The sequence below is a fragment of the Orcinus orca genome, chromosome 9 (assembly GCF_937001465.1).
Source record: "Orcinus orca chromosome 9, mOrcOrc1.1, whole genome shotgun sequence".
Classification (NCBI taxonomy): Eukaryota; Metazoa; Chordata; class Mammalia; order Artiodactyla; family Delphinidae; genus Orcinus; species Orcinus orca.
Window position 1 is genome coordinate 59,861,017 of NC_064567.1, and position 22,931 is coordinate 59,883,947.

The 22,931-nt window shown below is 37.7% G+C and overlaps 1 long non-coding RNA gene across 1 annotated transcript in view; it reads right to left on the minus strand.

The window, feature by feature from the left end:
• The window catches only part of LOC117199826 (uncharacterized), a 40,554-nt gene extending 19,847 nt beyond the window's left edge, over positions 1-20,707 (minus strand). Inside the window, exon 1 of the long non-coding RNA XR_004481159.2 lies at positions 20,597-20,707. This is a non-coding gene — a long non-coding RNA (uncharacterized LOC117199826). The remainder of the gene's footprint in view (positions 1-20,596) is intronic.
• Between the last annotated feature and the right edge of the window lie 2,224 nt (positions 20,708-22,931).

The following is a 22,931-nucleotide window of genomic DNA, read 5'->3' on the forward strand; positions in this document are numbered from 1 at the left end:
TTAGCTTTTCTTTTGTGATTTTCTTTATGGTTCCATTTTGCACTTGTTTAGATACTTCCAATCTGATTGAAACATCTGTCAAGTTCAATTTTTTGACCCACTTTCTGCTCAGCTTCTAGGATTCATTTCAGCAGTACACTGTGGTTTATTCATCTTTCTTGACTTTCCCTACAAGCTAGACTACTGTAGATGATTAGTGTCACTTTCTCAGCGTGGTTTTCACAGGTGTTATAGGGCTTAAGAACTCTTGCAAAGGTCTAAGATTCTTGCATCTGTAACTTTTAACTGCCTTAATGAATTTACAAGGGTTTTTCTTCTCTACAGTGAATAAACTTCTCTTGTCCTTTACGGGAACTCTCAGTATCATAATGGTTTCCATGCTGCTTAGTTTCTTAACCTTCTTTTTGATTAGTTTGTACTAATATTCAATATGCTTAGCTTCTGTTTTAACTCTCCTGCTCTCTATGACTCTAAGATTTTAAATCATCTCCGTGGATGATGAGTTTGTATTTCTCCTTCCTCCAAACTGTAGTTTTCATCAACACAATGTCTATTTATACAAATAGGTAATTTAAGGCTGAGCCATAAACCTAAATATTCTTCATCTTGCATGTGTTAAAAACATACAAACCTAAATGTGTAGCTCCTAATTTAACTGATTCAGTTGGAGAACTGCAGGATTTTTTTTCTGTCTTTGAGCCTCTAAAAGATCATTGTTTCCAAATATCTTACATTTTGTGACTTTTCTAAAGTTTAAGCCCATTATTGACTAATGAGGGTAATTGGAATCTCTCTTAACATTCTTGAATGTGTTTATAGCCTGTTATTATGTCTCATTTCAGTATTTTTTTGCCTCTCAAGTGAGTATGCTCAATACGCTGCACTTCCTTTTCCGGAGGCTAACTTATACAGACCCTTTATCAATGTTTTTGTTCTCCTCTGAACTCTGTCCTATGTACTTGTATTTTAAAAACTTTGTTTACACATTCTACCACATTTCCAATGGTTCCAAAGAAAAGTACAGAAGGAATTTAGTGCTCACTCTGCCTCTATTACTTAATCTGCACTTTGTGAGTTGTCAGGAGCCAACTGGACCCCCTCATATCTCATAAGAGCTCAGTGGTAGGTCTGACATCCCAAGGGTACTTTCTGGCACACCTAGTCCCCTTAAACAATGATCTCCTCCAACACGGCTCTGCTTTGCAAGGGAGTGGGTATCAGAGTATGCAGCCCTCCATAGCCCTTTGGTACTAAAGAAGCCACACTGCCCTTAACAACCAGAAAATGACAAAGTTGCTTATGTATTAAGATGGGACCTTAAAATAAGAATCTTTAGCAAAAGATTTCTTAGTCAGTTGGATGGCCATGTAGGTTGATATTCTCATAAGAAATGAATCTGGAAACATCCCCTCTTCTATCAAATCCTGCTCAGTCAATTCAGTCACACTGCCTCTACTGTTCTCTATATAGTATATAGAGAGAGTCACACTGCCTCTACTATACCCAGGTCCTGGGTTCTCAGAGAGATGGTTTGGATAATTTTGTTAAAGTTGTATTTGTTTTGCCAATGTACAAGAGAAACAGATAAAATTGAATGAAAAAGTGGGAAACATAAGAGGACAAGAAAGATTTTAAAAGAAAAATAGCTAAATATAAGTATAGATATAGATTCCAACTAACAATAGAGAAGTTAGGTAAAATGTACATCCTCTTTTCAAAACTCCCTCCTCTAATAAAACCTTTGGATTTTTTATGAAACCAAGAAGATAAAAATTTTTTTTCTAGCAAGAGAGCGCTGCTAAAAGAAGTTACAAAAATTTTTCCCAAAACAATAGCAATTATAATATTAAATTCAATTTCCCAGTATGCTTTAGGAAGCAAGCACTAGTCTTTGATTTTCATCCAGAGAGGGACATTCTCCATGTAAACCTGTGGAGAAATTAGCTTCACATGTTTCTGCCTTCTCTTACCTTATTCTACAAGATTAAGAATTTATTTCCTGCATCATTTTATTGGTTATTTTTTTTATAGTGACATTGGATTTTAAATTCCCAGTGATGCTGTGGATAATGATGTTGGAAAGATTGTACACCTGTCCTCCCATCCTGATTAACAAAGGAATTGGCATGGATCTCTGAGTATAAATTTAGGATCATTTTAGATGGGGAAAGAACCATAATAACTGACAAACTGGTCAATATAACAGGTATTTTGCCACTTTAAAAAATGCTTGTAGGGGCTTCCCTGGTGGCGCAGTGGTTGAGAGTCCGCCTGCCGATGCGGGGGACAAGGATTCGTGCCCCGGTTCGGGAAGAGGCCACATGCCGCGGAGCGGCTGGGCCCGTGAGCCGTGGGTGCTGGACTTGCGTGTCTGGAGCCTGTGCTCCGTAACGGGAGGGGCCACAACAGTGAGAGGCCCACGTACCGCAAAAAAAAAAAAAAAAAAAAAAAAAAAAAAATTGCTTGTAGAGGGGCATTAGCTGAGGTTGCTGCTGCAGCTACTAGGCTCCTGTTAGCTGTGGTGGTACAAGTCCTAGTGGAGTTGATTTGTCTGTACTGATTTTCATGAAAGCTTTGGTTTTGGTGAAAGGAGGAAGGTAGAGGTTTTTTGGTGTGAGCGTTTCCCATCACTGTCCCAAATCCTGTACATGCTCCCACAGTGATTAAACTCTTTCATGGGCCCAGATCAAATGCTGGCCCTTTTTAGCTTTTACAATCCCTCCTGATTAAGGCCTTGAAGCAAGTTCACAGAGGCTGTGCTGGAGGTGTTTGAGAGACACCACCCAGTGATGCATTTGACTGTATTCTTCTCTGCTGAGAGTCAGCCAGAGTAGCACAGTAAGGCATCCATCTATGCCTTTCTACAGTACAACCTCCAGGTAAATTTCCTGCATTACTAGGGGCACCACATTCCAAAGGCTGGACCACTATGTCCTTTCCTTACTTGGAAATATTATTCCTGGTCTCCTAGGAGTTCCAAAGCTTTCTATACCAATTCCCCAAGATCCTGGTGACTTGCCCTAATTATCTCAGATTTGCTGAGAAGTTTATATAGATTATCACTCCCATAGGGATCTTTCAACAAAAAAAAAAGAGTGCCACTCCTAAGGAGACTACAAAAAGTGGCTTGCTATTTAGTTGAGGAGGCAAATCAAAGGTTAAAGTAGCAATCCTCATTACTTGTGTTTTTTTAGCACTTTGCATATTAAAAAACGCTATCATTTAGCTGATCTCTATTTTGCATCTACAGATACCCTGTGACACAAGTAGGGGCAACAAAATTAATTTTTAGAACTGAAGAAACTGAAACTCAGAAATATTAAACAGCTTTCCAAAGTTAGCTTCTCATAAACACAGACACAAAAATCCTCATGAAAATATTAACAAATCAAATCTATCAATATGTAAACAGAATACTGCAGCATGAACAAGTGGATTTTAAACTGGGAATGCAAGGCTGCAGTTTTATATTTAAAATCAATCAATGTGATCTACCATATTAATAGTACAAAGAAGAAAACCCACATAATCTTATCAATTGATGCAGAAAAGGCATTTGACAAAATTCAACGTCAATTTCTGATCAAAATTTTTCAACAAATAGGGACTAGAAGGGAATTTCCTCAACCTGATAAAGGACATCTACCAAAACCTACAGCTAATATCATATTTAATGGTAAAAGACTGAATACTTTACCCCAAGATCAGGAACAAAGCAAGGATGTCAGTGAGCACCACTCATACTGCCACTTGTAATAAGGCAAGAAAATAAATAAATAAATAAAAGGCATACACATTACAGAAGAGGAAATAAAACTGTTTCTATCCTGAGATGACATGATTATATGAAGATTATAAGATTATAAGAAAATCCCAAAGATTCTAAAAATAAAACAAAACATCTCTTAAAACTAATAAGTGACTTTAACAAGGTTGCAGGATATGAAGTCAACAGGCAAAAATCAATCTATTTTATCGAGTAGCAATGACAGTTGGAAACTAAAACTTTAATTTATATAATTTATATATGTATTGACAAATTAAATACATATATGTTTATTATAGCTTCAAGAAAAATGTTAGATTTAAAATGTTTTGTTAGATTTATACCTAAGTATAACATATGACAGAGCCTATATGATGACAATTACAAAAAGCCGATGAAAGAAATCAAAGAAGGCCTACAGTGGTCATGGATTGGAAGAATAAATATACTAACAGTGTCAGTTCTCTACCAAACTAATCTAGGGATTTAATAAAATTCCAGTCAAAATTGCAGCAAGATTATTTTTTAGATATAGAAAAGCTTATTCTAAAAGTTTTTGGGGGAGCTTCCCTGGTGGCACAGTGGTTGAGAGTCCACGTGCCGATGCAGGGGACGCGGGTTCGTGCCCCGGTCTGGGAAGATCCCACATGCTGCGGAGTGGCTGGGCCTGTGAGCCATGGCCGCTGAGCCTGCGCGTCCGGAGCCTGTGCTCTCCAATGGGAGAGGCCACAACAGTGAGAGGCCCGCGTACCGCAAAAAAATAAATAAATAAATAAAAGTTTTTTGGGAAGGCAAAGGACCTAGAACAGCAAAATCAATTTTGAAAAAGAAGAATAAACTGAGGGAATCATATTAACCAATTTTACAACTCACTGTATAGCTACAGTAATTACAAGAGTGTAGTGTTGATGAAGAGATAAATCACAGACACATAGATCAGTGCAACCAAGCAGAGAATGCAGAACTAGATTCCACACCAATAAATGGCCAACTGATTTTTGACAAGGTTGCCAGGGCAGTTCAATGGAGAAAGGATAGTGTGTTCAACAAATGGTGTTGGATCAGTTGGATATCCATATGCCCAAAAATGAACCTCAACCTGAACGTCATAGTATATGCAAAAATTAACTCAAACTGCACCAGAGATATAAATGTAAAATGTAAAACTATAAAAATTTTAGAAGATACTTTTCATGATCAGAGTTTAAGCAATGAGCTCTTGGACCTGACACCAAAAGCGTGATCCATAAGGAAAAAAATTAGATAAATCAAACCTCATCAAGGTTTAAAATGTTTGCAATATGTACATGCATCAAATTATCACATTGTACACCTTAAATTTATCAACGTTATATGCCAGTTATATCTCAATAAAGCTGGAGGGGGAAAGTTTTTAAATGTTGTTCTATGAAAGACCCTATTAAAGAGAATGCAAACAACAAAATGTACAAACCACATATCTGACAAAAGACTAGTATTCAGAATAGATAAAGAACTCTCAAAACTCAACAGAAAAAATAAAGCAATCCAATTAGAAAATGGGAAAAAGACATGTATAGACATTTCACCAAAAAGGATATACAGATGGCAAACAAAAGCACAACATCAGTAGTGATTAGGTAAATGCAAATTAAAACCACAAGAGATATCACTACATAGTTATCAGAATGACTAAAATGAAAAATAGTGAGCACTCTCTGCTGACAATGATGCAGAGACACTAGATCACTCATATATTGCTGGTGAAAATATAAAGTATACAGCCACCCTCGAAAGCAGTTTGGTAGTTTCTTAAAAAAGTAAATATGCAACCACTATGTCATCAATCAGTTATACTCTTGGGGGTATTTATCTCAGAGGAATGAAAACTTATCACATAAAAACTGTATACAAATATTCATAGCAACTGTGTTCATAATATAATATAATAAAACTGAAAACAACTTAGATGTCCTTCAGTGGGTGAATGGTTAAACAAATTTATAGTACATGCATATCATGGAGTATACCACTCAGCAAAAAAAGGAACAAATTATTGATAAAAACAACAGCTTGGATGAATCTCCACGGAATTATGCTGAGTGAAAAAAAGTAAATCTTAACAATTACATATTGTATGATTCTATATTATGTAACATTCTTGAAGTAACAAAATGTATGGAAATAGAGAAGAGATTAGTGGTCATCAGGGTTAAGGAGGAGGTAGGACTGGGAGGGAAGTGGATAAGGCTACAAAAGGGCCACATGAGAGAGCCTGTGGTGATGGAATGGCTCTGTGTTTTGATTATTTCAATACCAACATTCTGGCTGTATATCGTACAACAGTTTTGCAAGCTGTTACCATTGGCTGACACTAAGTAAAGGGCATATGCGGTTCCTCTGCATTATTTCTTGAAACTGTGTATAAACCTACAATTATCTCAAATTTTTAAATTTAATTTAAAAAAATGCTTGCTCTATGGAAGTTGACAGAATGAACAGACAAGATGGAGACTGGGAGAAAATATTTACAAAACTATATCGAACAACAACTTGTATCCAGAGTATGTAATGAATTCTGAAAGCTCAATGGTAGTACAACAAGCAACTCAATTTTTTTTCCAGTGAGCAAAAGACTTGACTATAAACTTCACCAAAGAGTATATATAAATAACATATAATCACATGAAAAGATGTTCAACATCATTAGCCATTCTAATAGGTGCACAGGGAAATGCAAATTAGGGAATTTGGGAGGCGCAAATGTTAAGCTATGATGAAATACTGTTATGCACTTATTAGAATGGCCAAAATAAAAAATACTGACAGCACGAGGAGTTTTCAAGAATGTAAAGCAACTAGAACTTTCATACTTTGCTAGTAGGACTGTAACATGGTACAGCCCCTCTGGAAAAGAGTCTGGCAGTTTCTTTTTTAAAATTTTTATTGGAGTATGCTTGATTTACAATGTTGTATTAGTTTCTGCTGTACAGCAAAGTGAATCAATTATACATATACATATATCCACTCTTTTTTAGATTCTTTTCCCATATAGGTCATTACAGAGTATTGAGTAGAGTTCCCTGTGCTATACAGTAAGTCCTCATTAGTTTTCTGTTTTATATACAGTAGTGTATACATGTCAATCCCAACCTTCCAATTTATCCCTCCCACTTCTTCCCCCCAGTAACCATAAGTTTGTTTTCTACATCTGTGACTCTATTTCTGTTTTGTAAATAAGTTCATTTGTATCATTTTTAATAGGTTCTGCATATAAGCAATAACATATGATATTTATCTTTCTCTGTCTGACTTACTTCACTTATTATGATAATCTCTAGGTCCGTCCATGTTGCTGCAAATGGCATTATTTCATTGTTTTTTTATGGCTGAGTAATATTCCATTGTATATAAGTACCACATCTTCTTTATCCATTCATCTGTCGATGGACATTTAGGTTGCTTCCATGTCTTGGCTCTTGTAAATAGTGCTGCTGTGAACTTTGAGGTGCACGTATCTTTTCAAATTAGAGTTTTCTCTGGATATATGCCCAGGAGTGGGATTGCTGGATCATAGGGTAGTTCTATATTTAGTTTTTTTAAGGAACCTCCGTACTGTTCTCCATAATGGCTGTACCAACTTACATTCATATCAACAGTGTCAGAGGGTTCCCTTTTCTTCACACCCTCTACAGCATTTATTGTTTGTAGACTTTTTGATGATGTCCATTCTGACTGGTATGACGTGATACCTCATTGTAGATTTGATTTTCATTCCTCTAATAATTAGTGATGTTGAGCGTCTTTTCATGTGCTTTTTGGCCATCTGTGTGTCTTCTTTGGAGAAGTGTCTATTTAGATCTACTGCCCATCTTTTTGATTGTGTTGGTTTTTTTTGATATGAGCCACATGAGCTGTTTGTATATTTTGGAGATTAATCCCTTGTTGGTTGCTTCCTTTGCAGATATGTTCTCCCATTTTGTGGGTTGTCTTTTTGTTTTGTTTATGGTTTCCTTTGCTGTGCAGAAGCCTTGAAGTTTAATAAGGTCCCATTTGTTTATATTTGTTTTTATTTTCATTACTTTAGGAGGTGGATCAAAAAAGATATTGCTGCAATTTATGTCAAAGTGTGTTCTGCCTATGTTTTCCTCTAAGAGTTTTACAGTGTCCGGCCTTACATTTAGGTCTTAGATGCATTTCGAGTTTATTTTTGTGTATGGTGTTAGGGAGTGTTCTAATTTCATTCTTTTTTACACGTAGCTGTCCAGTTTTCCCAGCACCACTTATTGAAGAGACTGTCTTTTCTCCATTGTATATTCTTGCCTTCTTTGTCATAGATTAGTTGACCATAGGTGTGTGAGTTTATCTCTGGACTATCTATCCTGTTCCATTGATCTATATTTCTGATTTTGTACCAGTACCATACTGTTTTGATGACTGTAGCTTTGTAGTATAGTCTGAAGGCAGGGAGTCTGATTCCTGCAGCTCCATTTTTCTTTCTCAGGATTGCTTTGGTTATTCAGGGTCTTTTGTGTTTCCATATAAATTTTAGAATTTTTTGTTCTAGTTCTGGGAAAAACACCATTGGTAATTTGATAGGAATTGCATTGAATCTGTAGACTGCCTTGGGTAGTATACTGATTTTGACAATATTGGTTCTTCCATTCCAAGAACATGGTATATCTCTCCATCTCTTTGTGTCATCTTCTATTTCTTTCATAAGCATCTTATAGTTTTCAGAGTAGAGGTCTTCTGTCTCCTTAAATAGGTTTATTCCTAGGTATTTTATTATTTTTGATGAGAGGGAAATGTAATTGTTTCCTTGATTTCTCTTTCTGATCTTTTGTTTTTAGTGTATAGGAATGCAAGAGATTTCTGTATATTAATTTTGTATCCTGCAACTTTATCCAATTCATTGATTATCTCTAGTAGTTTTCTGGTAGCATCTTTAGGATTCTCTATGTATAGTATCATGTCATCTGCAAACAGTGATAGTTTTACTTCCTTTTCCTGGATTACTTTTATTTCTTTTTGTTTTCTGATTGCCATGGCTAGGACTTCCAAAATTATGTTGAAGAAAAGTGGTGACAATGGACATCCTTGCCTGGTTCCTGATCTTAAAGGGAATGCTTTCAGCTTTTCACCATTAAGAATGATGTTAGCTGTGAGTTTGTCATATTTGGCCTTTATTATGTTGAGGTAAGTTCTCTCTGTGCCCACTTTCTGGAGAGCTTTTATCATAAATGGGTTTTGAATTTTGTCAAAAGCTTTTTCTGAATCTATTGAGATGATCATATGGTTTTTATGCTTCAGTTTGTTAATGTGATATATCACACAGATTGATTTGCAGATATTAAAGAATCCTTGCATCCCTGGGATAAATCCCACTTGATCATGATGGATGATCCTTTTAATGTATTGTTGGATTTGGTTTGCTAGTATTTTGTTGAGTATTTTTGTGTCTATTTTCATCAGTGTTATTGGCCTGTAATTTTCTTTTTTTGTGATATCTTTCTCTGGTTTTGGTATCAGGGTGATGGTGGCCTCATAGAATGAGGTTGGGAGTGTTCCTTCTTTCTGCAATTTTTTGGAATAGTTTCAGAGGGATAGGTATTAACTCTTCTCTAAATGTTTGATAGAATTCTCCTGTGAAGCCATCTAATTCCCAAATTAGGGAATTAGGGAGGCGCAAATATAAACCATGATGAAATACTATTAATGCACTTATTAGAATGGCTAAAATAAAAAATACTGACAGCACCAGGTGCTGACAAGAATATAAACCAACTAGAACTTTCCTACTTTGCTAATGGTACTGTAACATGGTACACCCCTCTGGAAAATAATCTGGCTGTTTCTTATGAAGTTAAATATGCAATTACCGTAAGACCTAGAATTTGTACTATTGAGCATTTATCCCAGAGGAATAAAAATATATGTTCATTCAAACACCTACACACTAACTTTCTAGTAGCAGTGTTCATGATCACCCCAAACTGGAAACAACCCACTGTCCTTTACCAGGTGAATGGATAAACAAATTGTGGTACAGCCATATAATGGAATACTACTAATTAATGAAAAAGAACAAACTATGAACACAAGCAACAACTTGAATGAATCTCAAAGACATTGCACCAAGTGAAAGAAGCCAGTCTCAAAATGTTACCTACTATATGATTCTATTTATATGACTTTCTTGAAAATACCAGACTATAGTGATAGAGAACAGTGTTTGACAAGGGTTAGGTTGAGAGAGTTTTAGGAGTTTGAGGAACTGTTCTAGATTCTGAATGTGGTGGTAACTATTTAAATCTGTATGTGTTTTAATATTCATTGACCTGTACACCAAAAAGAGTCAAGTTTATTCAATGATATTTTGTTTAAAATGCAAAAAATATATATACACTCCCAGTATCTGACGAATCCTCATCAGCCTCTATTGCCACCTGGTCCCGGCTACCACCATCTATCTATTGCATTATTTTATTTTTTTATATAAATTTATTTATTTTATTTATTTATTTTTGGCTGTGTTGGGTCTTTGTTGCTGCGCGTGGGCTTTCTCTAGTTGCGGCGAACAGGGGCTACTCTTCGTTGCAGTGCATAGGCTTCTCATTGCAGTTCTTCTCTTGTTGTGGAGCACAGGCTCTAGGCACGCCAGCTTCAGTAGTTGTGGCACATGGGCTCAGTAGTTGTGGCTCGCAGGCTCCAGAGCGCAGGCTCGGTAGTCGTAGCACATGGGCTTAGTTGCTCCGTGGCATGTGGGATCTTCCTGGACCAGGGCTCGAACCCGTGTCCCCTGCATTGGCAGGCGGATTCTTAACCACTGTGCCGCCAGGGAAGCCTCTATAGTAGCCTCCTTACCGCTCTCCCTACTTCTTGTCTTTCAAACGTGTGTCGAATAATGTCTCTCTTCAGCTCCAGAGCCTTCACTGGGTCCCAGTTTCTCTCAGCATAAAAACTGAAGTCTTTACCACTACCTAGATGGCTTTCAGGTCCCCCAGGAACCTCTCTGACCTCTTCTTCTGTGAGTCCTCCTCACTCACTGTGCTCCAGATGCACTAGCTCTCTTGCTGCTCCTTGAACATGCCAGGCCTTTGCACTGGCTGCTTCCTCTGCCTGGAACATCCTTTCTCCAAATAACCAAATGGCTCCCTTCCTTACTTCATCCTATTCTTTGCTGAAATGCCATCTTCTGTGTGTGTGACCTACTCTGACCACTCTATTTAAAATGACATCTCTCCCTGCATCCTCCCCTTCCATTTACAGCTTACTATTTCTCCACAGCACTTACCATCTTCTAACATACAGCATTATTTATTAGTTAATACACTTCGTTTCTGTCACCCCCAACACAAACACACGGGTGTAAGGTCTTTGAGGGCAGAGCTTTTCCTGTTTTGCTCACTAATGCACCTTCAGTGACTGGCACATAGAAGAGTGTCAATAAATATTTGTGGAATGAAGAAGTGAAGGAGGGGAGAGAGAGAGAGAAGGAAGGAGAGAAAAGGTTAATTTGTTATTAGCCATGTGAGAAAAGGGGGAGGACAAGGACAGCATCACCGGAAGAGCCGGTGACTCAGCAAAGGCCAGTAAACTAGAGCAGTGTGAGTGCTCGCAGGGCAGGAGCACAGGGCAAGGCCAGAGCGGGCACTGGGAATCAGCCTTAAATGTCACAATAAAGAATTTGGTCTTTATCTTTAGGTTGAAAGCATTTAAGTGACTGAGAAACATAATGATGTTTGTGGAGAGTCAATTGGGTGAGGGCAGTGAGCTAGTTAAGAGGCTAATTGTAATCTAGTAACTAGTTATTTAAGCAAAAGTGTTGACCTGAACTAAGACTGTGGTAAAATCAACAACACAAGGGGGCACATTCCAGAATCTTTAACAGAATCAGTAGGACCTCTGTTAAGTGTGAGAAGGGTAAGAAATCGAGGATGCCCCCACCCACCCACCCAACAAATTCTTCCTTGTGCCTCTAGGAAGGCGAGCACAGACGAATGGCTTTAACAAAAGAGGATGAGTCCAGAAGCAAATTACTTGTAATGTGGTGAACACACTACTCTTTCCCATCTCAGTGCCTTCAACCATCAGGGTTGTTATGTCCAGAGTACCCATCTCATCCATCTTGCTAACTCCTACCTCAGCTTTCAACTCACTGACCCTGACTCAGCTTATAAATATTATGAAAAGTATACCCAAAGATTTTGGTAACTATCAGAAAAGACAAGATGTAGGAACTGATAATGCAGTTATCGGACAGCTTATGGAGGTGGAGATTGATCCCATTTAAAAAAGCAGATATTTTCCATACCAGCAGATTTCTGTCTGAGAAATATGTTATTGTAATGTAAGTGGCCCATAAGGCTCATACTGTTATAATGAGTTTACACAGGATGCACTGGGGTTATAAAAATAAAAACATTAGCTTTGCACTGTCAATGCCAAATGTAAATACAGTGATTCTATGTGTTCCCTTGATATTTGCCCTTGAGCAAGTTTTCAACCCACTTTTGCCTCTATTTTCTCATCAAAATTGACAAAATGATCTCTCAGGGCTATTACAGCTCCCCAAATCAGGAATTTTTCTTTTCTTTCTTTGTGAAGAGTCAGAGCAGGCACTATGCATATTTTACAGATGGAAAACCAAGGCTCAAGAGGATACTCCCCTTTGAACAGACCTGAATAAGAGCCACCTCCCCTGCTACCCTGATACCTGTTCCCATGGGCTACCCAACATCCAACTACTGCAACATTAAAAACAATCATGTTTTTAAAACTATAAGGATAACTTGATCATATGATATTTTTAAATTTTGCCAATACAAAAAAGGAAATTTTTATTTTGCTCTTTTGCAGCTAAAATAAGTTTAAGTCAACTTTCAGCCTAGAGGGTTTTTGTTTTTGTTTTTTTTGGCTATTGCAAAATAATGGAAAGTGACTGACTCAGATTTAACTACTGTGAGGGTTTGGACTCTTAAGAAACAATAAAGTAAATTAGGTGTTTTTATAGATATTTATATGAAGGGGATCATTAAAAAGATTGAAAAAGAATGTTAAATATGAAAAGATGTTATAGAGCATTATTTGGTTGGAAAATGCTGTAGTTATTTTAAAAATAAATTAGTTTTACATGTTATGTTTTAAAAACTTAAATCTGATAAAAAGTTTCATAATAAAGCGCAGTATAACGACAGAAAGAAAACCATAGATCCAGGAAGCTCAGAGAACACTATTTAGGAAAATACCTAAAACTCTATAAAATCAAAGAGAAAATCTTTAAGGAAGCCGGAGAGGTGGGGGAAAGAACCTTATCTATAAAGGAACAAGGATAAGAATGACATCAGACCTTCCTTCAGAAACCATGCATGCAGAAAAGAACAAAACCACCAACCTAGAATTCTGTATCCAGTAAAATTATCCTTCAAAAGTATAGGAAAAATAAAGATTTTCACAGGCAAAAATTGAAGGAATTTTTCATCCATAGATCTGCCTGTCACGAAATGTTAAAAAATATTCTTCAGAGAGAAGGAAAATGATTAGGTCAGAAACTCAGATCTACATGAAGAAAGGAAGAGCATTAGTGAAGGAATAAATAAAGGGACTCCCCAGTTCCCTCCTCTGAGATACGGGAGACATGTCCAGCACCCGGATTCCCCTACCAATGCTGAATAAGTCAGACACGAGCACGATGAATTGTTGGGCTTAAAAAGAAAGAGGAGACAACTTGCTGCTTTCTTGCCCTACAGCTGCACCCTCTGCCTTTAAAGATACAGGAATGTGAAGTAAGTCAGAAAAAAAAAGACAAATACCATATGCTAACACATATATATGGAATCTAAAAAAAAATGGTTATGAAGAACATAGAGGCAGGACAGGAATAAAGGCGCAGATGTAGAGAATAGATTTGAGGACATGGGGAGGGGGAAGGGTAAGCTGGGGACTAAGTGAGAGAGTGGCATGGACTTATATATATACCACCAAACGTAAAATAGATAGCTAGTGGGAAGCAACCGCATAGCACAGGGAGATCAGCTTAGTGCTTTGTGACCACCTAGAGGGGTGGGATAGGGAGGGTGGGAGGGAGATGCAAGAGGGAGGAGATATGGGGATATATGTATATGTATAGCTGATTCACTTTGTTATAAAGCAGAAACTAACACACCATTGTAAAGCAATTATACTCCAATAAAGATGTTAAAAAAAAACCCCACAAACCTATTGAAAAATAAATAAATAAATAAAGATATAGGAATGGACATAGCAGACTATCTGGGCTCATGGAAAAGGAATCTACTGCAAAGAAACTGGGCAAAACTGTAAATAAGAAATAAAATTATGTTGAAAGCTATCTTCCTCTTAACTTTACAGATTTTAATGATATACCTTATTGTGTCTTACACAATGGAACAGTTTCATATAGTATCATGATGCCAGCTAAGTCGTCCGTTGAGACCAATCGTTCAGAGTTTAAGGACAAAAGAATTAATGTTTTAAGTGTAGACTTTAATGAGCTCTTTAAAAACCAAAAATTATAATAGGTTTTCAAACTAGAAATGAAAAGACCACTGAAGCATCCTATAGGTTTTAATTTCTCATAAGGTAAATACCAATTGCTATAACCCACATAAAAAGAAAGTGCTTCAGGTGTCTCTTTTTTAAAAAAAAATAAAAGAGTCTTGAGACCAGAAAGTGAGAAAACCACTGTGTTTTATCCCTAGCTTTCATAGATTCATTTCTTGCTATTACCTCATAAAGAGCCATTTTTATGGAATTCCAAGCACCTATACAAATCCCTGGCTGGGCCTAGGTTTCTGGTCGTTCTAGCTCAGGAATTTGGTTTTTGATGACCTGAGGGACTTTTACCATAGTTAGTTTTTTCCCTCTTTGGCTTTTTGTCTGTTTTGTTTCCTTTTTGTTCCTCTGCTTTGTTTTCTCTTTTAATCATTTGTGTGTGTGTGTGTGTGTGTGTAAACCACTTTATTGAGGTATGATTGACATACAAAAAGCTGTACACATTTAATGTTCACAACCTGAGGAGTTTGGATATAAGTGTATACCCATGTGGGGGGGGAACTATAAATGGATCTTACTTAATTACATCTATATAAATAGTGTTCACTACAGAGCTAATAATATAATAGGATCAAGACCCCTTTTCTAAAGAGTCTAATATGATGACTGCTGTGCTCCTGCAATTCAGTTGGAATGGATTTCCCATTTTTGTGCTCTTCCATTTGCCTTAACTATATTCCCAAGGTCTCAATCATACCTTCTATTCTGTTGATTCTTCTTATTTCTTGAAGATCTCCCTCCCAGAGCCATTAATCCTCATATTCCCAACTGGACCAGTTGCTTTCAGGTCTGCTGCACAGTTACCATTCTAGAGGAGGAATGTCAGTACTCTCAAATTGGATTAATTGCCTGAAAGCTTCTTAATAATTATTACTACAGAAATGCTGTGTAACCGTAATGCTGCCTGACAAGCAGCCCTGACATCTCAGTGGTAACAACAAACATTTACTGTTCTCACTCTGCTTCAGAATGTGGGTTGAATTCAAGACTGCTCCATGTGTCTCATGTGGTACCAGCAGCTATTTGGGGCACGCTCTTCTCATGGAAGATGGAAGAAGAAAGAGAAAGACCAAGACACGCCAAATAAGCATACTGAAAGCCTCTGCTCATGCGGCATCCACCAGTGTCCCACTAGCCAAAGCAAATCACATGGGCAACCCCAACATCAAAGGAGTAGGGAAATGTAGACATGAATGTATACGTCAATGACAGGGGAGATGTGAACAATAGGAAGCAATAGTCCAGTCCACCAAAGGAGCATATGCCTTACTCATTACTCTTTTGTTTTGGTGGAGAATACGCTCTAGTAACTTCCTAAGAAAAGATGTATGGAACATGTCTGAAAATGTATTCTATCCTCCTACCTAATGGTTAAAAAACCTTGAGAGCCTTGCTGCATTATCTTCCAGTACCCAGGGCTGCTAATGAGAAGCTTCTTGCCAGGCAGTTATCTTGTAAGTGCCTCTTTCTGTCTCTCTCCATACTCTCTTTACCCCTGATGTTTTAAAATGCCTGAATGAGACAGATATAGGTAACTTTTCCTTTATTGTGCCAGGCTGTAGGTTCTCTCCAACTGACAGACTTTTAACAAATCTTCCTGTTTTGCTGCACAACTCATTCCTGACCCCCTCTGCATCAAATGTTTCCAAGTGTGGTGACTTATACCCCTCCAGGTACAGTATAGGCTGCCACTTTCTCCAGTATGCTTCATCAACTTTCTATATTTCATAAACCTCTTGAATCCCCTTGTCCACTGATGATCCTTGTCTTACTCTCTTCATGTTGTGGAGTGAGAGCACTTAAAACATTTTTTTGCTTAGTTTTATTGGTGTCTCAGGAGGGAGAAATAAGAAAATGGTGCACCTAGGTCATCGTGTGACTCACTAGTCTCAATATTTTATTTTTCTGAACACTTTTTACATTTAAATATAGACTGTTTAAAATATTTGTAAAAGATTTGTCTGTACCAGAGAATGTAATATATCTAAGACTAGTATTTTAAAACCTGGCTATATTAGCATTCAGATGTTCAAAGGTAATTAGTTTGAATATGATTATTTACTTTACAGAAGAATTTGAAACATTACCAAAGATATCCAGTTTCTCTAAGGTAGCACTGTTCAATACAGTTTTTTGCAGTGATGGAAATGTTCTCTGTCTGTGTTGTTTAATACAGTGGCTAAAAGCCACATGTGTCTATTGAACACTTAAAATGTGGCTGGTGCTGCTACTGAGGAACTGACTTTTTAATTTTATTTAATTTTCACTGATTTAAATTTAAATAGCCACATGTGGCTAGCAACTCCTTTATAGGACAATGCAGCATGGATCTAGAATTTTATTAAATTCACAAAATTAAAAATATGTTTTTAGGCATGCATCACTTATGTAAAGAAAATTATACCTGAAAGAGATAGATATGAGAAATCTTATAAGATATATGGGCAGTATAAAGTTATGTTTATGATTTACACCAAGGAATATACTCATTCACTCAGTAAATATTTCAAGGGCACATACCATGTGTGAAAGCACTATGCCAGGTTTCAGGGTTACAAAAATGCAGACACACAAAGCACCTGCCCCCAAGAATATTTCAGTCTCCTGAGGAATCAGACATGCAAACCAGCCAGCAAATACAATCAGAAGATTACCTTACCTGCGTATGCTGGGAGTGAGAGGAGAATGTCCCGTTACCCAGGCAGTAGCATTTGAGTCCTGACTCAAAGCTGAGATTAATGAGTAGGACACTTCAGACAGAGAAAGAACAGCAAGGGTACAGGCATGGAGACAGGTTGCAGAAAAGCGAGACACCTGGTATTGCTAGAAGCTACAGTGCAATTGTGGGAAAATCAGGACAAGAGACTGGCCAGTTAGTTAGGCAGAGTGACAAATCACTGCAAAGTGTGAAGAGCCACCCCACTCCCGCTGAGGATAGGTAAAGTATAAACCTGATAGGGTGTAGACTTTTTGAGTTGGAAGAATGGTAAACTTATTATATGTTCCAACCCAACCCTCTCCGTTGTCAGTCAACAAATATTTTTTGATATTCTCCTAAATCTTTTTTTACACTGATGATTGGCTTTAGGAACTTTTTATTTTTCCTTTTTTCTTTTTCTTCCAGTCTTATTGAGATATAATATACAACACTATATAAGTTTAAGATGTACAGCATAATGATTTGATTTACATACATCATGAAATGATTACCACAATTAGATTAGTGAAATCCATCACTTCATATAGATACAAAATTAAAGAAATAGAAAAATTTTTCCTTGTGATGAGAACTCTTAAGATTCACTCTCTTTACAACTTTCATAGATAACACGCAGCAGTATTACTTATATTTATCATGTTGTACATTATATCCCTAGTACTTATTTATCTTATAACTGGAAGTTTGTACCTTTTGACTACCTTCATCCAGTTACCTCTCCCCCCAGCTCCCCTCTGGTAACCACAAATCTGATCTCTTTTTCTGTGAGTTTGTTTGTTTGTTTTTGAGGCATACTTGACCTACAACACATTGTTAGTTCCTGGTACACAACATAGTGATTCAATATTTCTATACATTTCAAAATTATCACTATTATAAGTCTAGTTACCATCTGTCACTATACAAATATACTACATAACTGTTAACTGTATTTCCCACAATGTACACTTCATCCCTATGACTCATTTACTTTGTAACTGGAAGTTTGTACCTCTTAATCTCCCTCACCTATTTCTCTCCTCTTCCAACTTCCCTCCCCTCTGGCAACTGCCTGTTTGTTCTCTGTATCTATGACTCTGTTTCTGTTTGGTTATATTTGTTCATTTGTTTTGTCTTTTAGATTCCACATATAAGTGAAATCATACAGTATTTTTCTTTCTCTGACTTACCTCACTTCACATAATTCCCTCTAGGTCCATCCACTTTGTCACAAATGGCAAGATCTCTTTTCTTTCTATGGCTGAGTAATTTTCCATTGTGTGTGTGTGTGTGTGTGTGTGTGTGTGTGTGTGTGTGTGTGTGTGTATCTATGTATACCACATCGTCTTTACCCATTTATCTATTGATGGGCACTTAGGTTTCTTCCATATCATGGCTATTGTAAATAATGCTGCACAGGAGTGCATATATCTTTTTGAATTAATGTTTTTGTTTTTGTTTTTGTTTTTTGGATAAATAGCCAGGAGTGGAGTTGCTGGATTAGGAACTCTTTTTAAGTAGCTGGTGAAAAAGTACATTTTAACCCAATATCAATTGGAATGAGAGCAGATTCCTAATTAGAGACCTCCCACTCAATAAACACATTTAAAATGATGATGAATATCATACTACAGACTTTTGCAGCTCCAGAAAACACAGGATTTAACTCCAACGTGCAACTGCAGAATAACAGAAGTCATTCCAGTTGCCCTTGAACTTTCCAATAAATCACAAATGTGCTTGTGCTAATTACCTATCGACAGGCACATCTAATAAACTTTTCAAGTTTACACTTTTTATTTATTTACATCAGCACTATTTGAATCTGGTGAAATTTGGGCATTTGGAAAATGAATTCCTCTAAACAGTTACTTCTCCCTGAGAATCTGATACCACAGAGAATGGTAATTTTTGGCATAAGTGTTCTAGGGAGAGTCAGGGAATGGAGAAGAGATCTAGCCCAAGATTTCTATATGCTTTAAATTTCTCTGAACCAAGACATAACAAAGTACAGAGTATCATTTCCCGGTCCTTTAAACACACACACACACACACACACACACACACACACAAAATCACTAAAATATTCTCAATTAGAGTCAGTGAAAATAAAGTCCTGGGTTAGCACAGTGAGTTTTAAAACATAATAAAAAATACTTACCAAGGTGTCATGATCCCATCTTATTGTTGAGTTCATCTTTTCCATTCTAGATCCCTATTTTCTGTTTATAACTTACTCCAAAATGTTCCCTTTGACCTTTGGGTCTGATATTTCTCTTGCCTTGTCTCAGTCCAAAGGTGAATTTATTTGCAATTTGAACTAAATATCTTCAGTTATTTCAGTTACTTGAGTTTGAAGAAAATACCTGCTTTGTGCTTTCAGAAATCGTTCAGATTTTTTTTCCAAATATTTTAAGTTCAAATAGCTTAAAAATGACTTTGTTGGGCTTCCCTGGTGGCGCAGTGGTCGAGAATCTGCCTGCTAATGCAGGGGACACGGGTTCGAGCCCTGGTCTGGGAGGATCCCACATGCCGCGGAGCAACTAAGCCTGTGAGCCACAACTACTGAGCCTGCGCGTCTGGAGCCTGTGCTCCGCAACAAGAGAGGCCGCGATAGTGAGAGGCCCACGCACCGCAATGAAGAGTGGCCCCCGCTTGCCACAACTAGAGAAAGCCCTTGCACAGAAACGAAGACACAACACAGCAAAAATAAATAAATAAATATTTTTTAAAATGACTTTGTTTTGGAGCTATAGAATTAGAATGGCTGTACTAAAGATCCAATTTGAAAGGAGTTGGTTAAGAAATTTGGATTAAAGAACCAGAAATGATGAGGCTCCGTAGCATGTAATTACTTGGAGGCAAGTACACATCCTCTCCCATCAGCTGTCTTGCACATGCGTGTGACAGTAGTAACAAGAGAGGTCAAAACCTACCCCCAAAAATCAATTTAAAGTGCATGTCTGACTTTTAAAGGTTTGACATAATAATAAAACGGTTCCAATTCCCACAAAGGACATATTCATATGCAAGGAACATCCATGTGATTTTTGCTGGAACTTGGATAATATGATGCAAAATACACTACTGGGACTTGAATCCTCTGGATTCTTGCTCAGGTTTTCTTCTGACTTTTATTTATGACTCTAAGTTGGGCCTCTAATCTTGCTTCATCATTCTGTCTACAAAATGAAAGATGACCTGATATGTGATCATGCTGAAAAGAATTAACCATACCATCTATGCTTTTCAAGGGCATTCCTTTCAATAAATAACTTTATTTCACACCTACTGAAAGCCAGGCTCTGTGCTAACTAATGCTGTGGGTATGGAGATGGAGAAGACAAAGATGCTCACTCAGGAAATTCCCTGAATATGGAAGAGGATGATGAAGTATAATAGTATAGAATAAATATAAATATTGATTATTTTCAATAAAGACAGATAACTTGAGTCTATTGCTTTCACTAAAAGAAAGCAAAAGAGAGATAGACGAGTAGACAGATAAAGATACAGATCTAGACATAAATTCCTATATGCCTAAAATGGAAAATTTTTAAATTCTACATACTCACCATCAACCCCTCCTCACCTCCAGTCCTATCCAGGCCCTCCAGATAATAAACATACAATCTAAAGAAATCAGCATGCTCGCTAAACAAATGCATTTTTAGAACAAGTCTCTTCCCAACCAGATTGTTTCCTCCAAGCCACTCCTACTCAGGAATTCTGGAGCTCTCAAAAAAGGGCCCATCCTAACAGTGCCTCCAGATAATTATAGTAAAAAATTTATCTGGTCCCTCTGTCTGAAATTAAACTCTTTGTCCGTCAGACTTCCAATGCATTTATACTTGCCACTCCTAGAGCAACTACTGCTTTCCCTAGATTCTTTTTTTTTAAACATACATTTAATATTTATTTATTTTATTATTTATTTATTTTACTATTTTTGGCTGTGTGGCATCTTAGTTGCAGCACACAGGATAATTGTTGCAGCATGCTAGGTCTTTCGTTGCAGCACACGGGCTTCTCTCTACTTGTGGCATGTGGGTTTTCTCTCTTTAGTTGTGGCGTGTGGGCTCCAGAGCACGTGGGCTCTGTAGTTTGCGTCACGCAGTCTCTCTAGTTGAGGTGTGCAGGCTCAGTAGTTGTGTCACGTGGGCTTAGTTGCCCCGCGGCATGTGGGATCTTAGTTCCTCGACCAGGGAGCGAACCCGTGTCCCCTGCATTGGAAGGTGGATTCTTTACCACTGGACCACCGGAGAAGTCCCTCCCTAGATTCTTTTTTTTTTTTTTTTTTTTTTTTAAATTTTTGCGGTACGCGGGCCTCTCACTGTTGTGGCCTCTGCCGTTGCGGAGCATAGGCTCCGGACGCGCAGACTCAGCAGCCATGGCTCACGGGCCCAGCCGCTCTGCGGCATGTGGGATCTTTCCGGACCGGGGCACGAACCCGCGTCCCCTGCATTGGCAGGCAGACTAAACCACTGCGCCACCAGGGAAGCCCCCTCCGTAGATTCTTAATCAGTTTTTTTCACATTTTAAAAATCATCCCTGGTGATGCAATGGATAAGACTCCATGCTCCCAATGCAGGGGGCCTGGGTTCGATCCCTGGTCAGGGAACTAGATCCCACACGCATGCCGCAACTAAGAGTTCACATGCCACAACTAAGGAGCTGGTGAGCCACAACTAAAGAGCCCTAGAACCGCAAGTAAGGAGCCCGCCTGCCACAACTAAGACCTGGGGCAACCAAATAAATAAATAAATATTTTTTAAAATTAAATCATTGTACATCTTGCAGTCAACGGGTACATTTACTTTAAGGTTTCTTTTTTCCCAAGAATATGTTATTTATTTATTTTTTTGGCTGCGTTGGGTCTTCGTTGCTATACACGGGCTTTCTCTAATTGCAGCGAGCTAGGGCTACTCTTCATTGCAGTGCATGGTCTTCTCTTGCGCTGGCTTCTCTTGTTTCAGAGCACAGGCTCTAGGCACACGGGCTTCAGTAGTTGTGGCACACAGGCTGAGTTGCTCTGTGGCACATGGGATCTTCCTGAAAGGGATCAAACCTGTGTCCCCTGTATTGGCAGGCAGATTCTTAACCACTGCAGATTCTTCCCCATCAGGGAAGCCCCTCAAGAATATGTTATGAAATTGATGGTGCATCTTGTGCTGATTCATTAATTCAACAAACATTTTTTGAGCATCTGCTGTGTACTGGGCTCGATGCTAGGCACTTGGGCCATATCTCACAGCCTTTGAAGACCTGTATCTCATGACAGTTTCAAAATTTATCAAATGCTAGGCAAATTCAAAGCAGCTGGAGAATATTGCTTCTAAAATCTGGATTCAAAATCTGTTGACTTCTTGATTTGGATTTTTACATGCATATTAAAGTGACTTTTAAAAACCTTACAATAATGTCATTCTAAATAAAGTGAGGTTTTGGAGCTGAGACGCAATGAACACATTACAGTGTGTGCTGTGGTAATGTAGAGCTGCTATCCACACAGATGGTATTGATTTTCATTTCCTGTGAAGCTGAATCAACATGTTGTGGCTAATGTCTACATAATTTAATGTATTGAATAAAATGTACCATTTCTCTCTACTGGGGGATAAAAGGTCTTACTTGACTGTGGTACCTTGTGCTCTAAAAGCCACAACAGACATGTTTAACAATCCTTAAAAAAAAAAAAAAAAAAATCAACCTAAGAAAATCTTTCCTGTTTCTTAAAAAAAACCATAATTTTTCTTTAACTCTTTTTTTTTTTAATATCAGAGTAGAAGAAAGGAAAGGCAAGTGTTAATAGAATTTTCTCTTAGGCTAACGTGTTTTGCAGATAAAATTCCATTATGGTGCCAACATCATAAGATAGCCACAAAATGCCTGGAAGGATATACAGCAAGA